General features: G+C 47.2%; 1 pseudogene; it reads left to right on the top strand.

Moving 5' to 3' along the window:
• The first annotated feature begins 275 nt into the window (after positions 1 to 275).
• Positions 276 to 1,888, top strand: LOC125396679 (forkhead box protein H1 pseudogene; annotated as a pseudogene).
• The last annotated feature ends 2,242 nt before the right edge of the window (positions 1,889 to 4,130 follow it).

Here is a 4,130-nt window from a genome sequence, read left to right as displayed (position 1 = left end):
TTTAATCCTAGAACTCGGGAGATAGAGGCAGGCATATCTGGAGGTCAACTGTCTTTTGTTTTTGTTTTTCAAGGCAGGGTTTCTTTGTAGCTTTGGAGTCTGTCCTAGACCTAGCTCTTCTAGACCAGGCTGGCCTCGAACTCACCAAGATCCGCCTGCCTCTGCCTCTCGAGTGCTGGGACTAAAAAAGGTGTGCGCCACCACCACCCAGATTATTTATTTGTGTTGATTCCCACAGTCTAGCAGGTTATGGGTACCTAGTAGGCACCAAAAGACAATGAATAAAGAAGTCTATATAGACTACCTCTTATCTGCCTTTTCTGATTCTTCTGGTGACCTAGTCTCTTGGACCCCAGCTATCGTTCACCTCAGCCCCACTGTGCCAAGCTTTCTGAGAGACCTACTCACGGACACGACTTCATTCTGAGAGGTACTGCAACCACTCCTCAGCTTGGGTCTACATGGCTTCATTTCCTGAGTTCCATTATTGCCTGTCTAGGGTCCGGCCCCTCTCCTTGGGCTCTTTATATGTGATCTGGTTAAGCGCTTGGGTACTTGGAGACCTGCCACTGCTGTGGGGTGTATGACCTGACGTCCTGAACTAATTGCCAAGGGGACAGACGGGTCAACTTGGAAATGGAGGGAAGTGAATTTTTCGAGTTGTCAAATTTCTGCCAATGGCAAACAAGTGGTGGGAAGCCAAAAGCCTTCCTTCCCTCGCCTCCTCTCACAGGCTGGTCCACGGTGCAGAGTTGCCAACATTTCTTTTTAAGATCATCTTTTGTAGAGGGATGCCTCCATTGTGTGGTGCCTTTCAACAACTCTTGTCTGAGGCCTCCAAAGGCTGAGTCTCCCTTCAATCCCCCAAGAGGAGGAAGAGATACCTATGGCAGGACAAGCCCCTACACCTACTTGGCCACGATCACATTGATAATTCTGGCCGCACCTTTCTGTAGACTGAAGCTGACCTAGATCACCCATCAAGTCCAGGCAGTGTTCCCTTTCTTCAGGGATGATTACGAGGGCTGGAGGGACTCTGATTCACCACAACTCTTCTTTTAGCTGGTGCTTCCAGAAGGTGCCTGAGGACCTTGCGAAGCCCCAGGCCAAGGGCAGCTTCTATGCAGTGGATGTGGGCCTGATCTCAGCAGAGGCACTGTGCCTTCAGAACACTGCCTTGGGCTGATGATGGCAGATCCAGGGCACACACAGAGCTTTTACCAAGGACTTGAGCCTCTACGTGCTCCATGGCCGGCCTTATTGGCCACCCAGTCCCTATCACCATCCAGAGAGGGTTGCGGCATCAGGTCCCTGCTAGCGAACCCTTGGAAGGATCTACGTGACTCCAGCAGCTTATGTTAGCTGGACAGAGCAGCTCAGCTCAGGCAGGCACCAGGTCCAAGGGGGAGGAAAGGATGTGCCCTGTATACCCCTTAACTTCTCTGAGAAACCCCTGTACCCCACCCTGCTCCTTTCTTGGGTCCACAAATATAGAGGGGGAGATGTTTTCACCTTTCCCCATAGCAAGGCACCTGGCTGGTTTGCTTACTTCAGGGATTCCCTAGATCCCATGCGATGTCCATCAGGGTGCAGAGCCTCCCTGAGTGTACAACCTCCCACCTCTTACTTGCCCATCTACATTCCCAATGGAGTAGTGCCCTTGACCACACTCCCTTCCACTTTTTGCCCCCAGTACCCATCTTCAATCAGTGCAGCCTGCTGGAGCATAGGCATTGAATCCTAAGGGTCCCAGAACCTGCTCTGTGATCTAGATTCCCTCTTCTAGGGAGTATCACTCAACAGGAGCATCTATGATGTGTGGATCAACCACCCTTGGGGCCTGGCTGCTTCTACTCCAGGCTGGCTGCTGTCCTGGTACAACCTGTAATATTTCAAGGCAGGCAGGGCCTGCCTCTCCCTTCTACCCTCGATAACCAGTTTGGTAGAGAGCCAGAACTAGGAGCATGTCCACAGCCACAGTTTTAAAACACTAGGCATGGCCTTACTGAAAACGCACAACTTTAATTGGGTTATTTGGGAAAGGGTTTTGCCTCTGCTAGATGCAACAGGTCCGGCTAGTCATGTCTTGACTCTCCCACACAGGGACCAGGTCTGGAGACGCAGAGCTCAGGCTAGAGTGCTTCTCAGGCCCTTGTGCCAATCACCTCTCCATCCCTCTGTCACCGTTCCTTCCTGGCTCCAGGCTAGGGGGAAGGAGAGCTAAAAGTGGGTCCAATCTGAAGTCTCGCCCCTACCCCAGCTGCCTGGGTAAGAGGTATCACCTTTTGGGGGAAAGGGTTAGGAAATGAAAGACTGGACCCTGCATATTTGGGGGTTGATAGAAGTAGGGGAGAGATTAATGGTAAAGGAACTTACAACATTAAAAAGCAAAAATAAAATAATATCCTTTGTGAACAAAAAAGTGCACTGGAGAAGTGAAGCTATGTCTCTTTATGGCTGCTCATATGTGACCTCACACAGTGTATGGTGCTCATGCAATATAACACGTCATGTGGCGTCTGAGTCTTTTTCCTCCACTCTCTGTCAGAAGATCATACCTCTCAAGTAGACTCAAAGCACTTAATTCTTATCTCATGCCGTTTGTCAACAGGAAACTTGAGCTAAGACAGGTAGCATTGGGGAAACCAGCAACAGCAATGACAACGAAAACCGGCTGGACCTGACCCTTCACACCGGAATTGTCCTTTGACAGTCTGACCTTAGTTCTCATTGAGTATTTACCTGCAAGATAATGCAGGTACATGTGGAGGCCAGAGGTTGATGTCTGCGTGCTGTCTTCAGTTACTTCTCCACTTTATATTTTGAGACCTAGTTTCTCACTGAACCTGGAGCTTACCATTTCAGTCAGACAGTCCCACCCTCCCCCATTCTCTTACCCTGGGGTTATAGGCAAGTACCCCCCCAACTTGTATGTGTCTGCTAGAGAGCTGAATGCAGATGTTCACACTTGTGTACCAAGCACATAACCTATGACTCTCAGCCTCTTTCCTCTTATTTCTGAATGTTTCTTCCATCTTGAGTTCTCTTCTCTAAACTGGCTGTTGGTTAACACCCCATTCAACTACACTGCTGAGAATTGAATGCCACATACAATAACAAGTATTATGTCTAAAAAATCCTAATCTGAGGTCATTTCTTCCTTTGATTTAGAAGGTAAGGGAATCTAGACATGATACATACTACTGCATCAAAAACATTCTGTTCTACACTATCTTATTTGACCCTAGCAACCACTGGGCCATGCAAATGAGTTTCTCATGTCATGCACACAGCTAGTTCAATGATTTTGAGTGCCTTCACTATCTCATTAATCTGATAAGTAGGCTTATTAACATTTGAATCCATCTCCAAAATTCCTGTAATGCCAACCCCCCAACACATTTAGCAGTTGTGATGGTTTGAATAAGAAGCCCCCATAGACTCATATATTTGAATGCATAGTCATTAGGGAGTGATGATGCTTGACAGAGATTAGAAAGTATGGCCTTGTTGGGGTACCTGTGGTCTTGTTGGAGGAAGTGTGTCATTTGAGGTGGACTTTGGAGTTTCAAATGCTCAGGTCAGGCACAGTGTCTTTTGCTTTTCCTTCTGCCTGATGATTTGGATGTAGAACTCTCAGCTACTTTTTCAGCATCATGTCTGCCTGTATGCTGCCTGCTTCCTGACATGACAATAATAGACTAAACCTCTGAACTGTAGGCCAGCCCCAATGAAATGTTTTCCTTTATAGAAGTATAGGCAGATTTTCTGTCCTGCTGGCCTGCTCCCAAATAGCCACACAGAGACTTCTTATTAGTTAGGAAAGCTTGACCAATAGCTTAGGCTTGTTTCTAACTACCTCTTATAACTTAAATTAATCCATATCTTTTAATCTATGTTCTTTTAAGTGGCTTGGTTACCTTTACTTTGTAATGCCCATTCTGCTTGCTCTGCATACTGATGTCTCCCTGTGACATTACCCTTTTTTCCAGCATCCTCTGTGCCTGGAAATCCTGCCTAGGTATTGGCCATTCAGCTTTTTATTAAACCAATCAGAGTGACATCTTCACAGTGTACAAATAGGTTATTCCACAACGTAAGAGTTACTGTAGTCATGGTTTCTCTTTACA

The sequence above is a fragment of the Myodes glareolus genome, chromosome 22 (genome assembly GCF_982192425.1).
Source record: "Myodes glareolus chromosome 22, mMyoGla1.1, whole genome shotgun sequence".
NCBI classification, from domain to species: domain Eukaryota; kingdom Metazoa; phylum Chordata; class Mammalia; order Rodentia; family Cricetidae; genus Myodes; species Myodes glareolus.
Note: the sequence above shows the minus strand (reverse complement) of the source record. Positions and strands in the feature narration are given on the sequence as shown.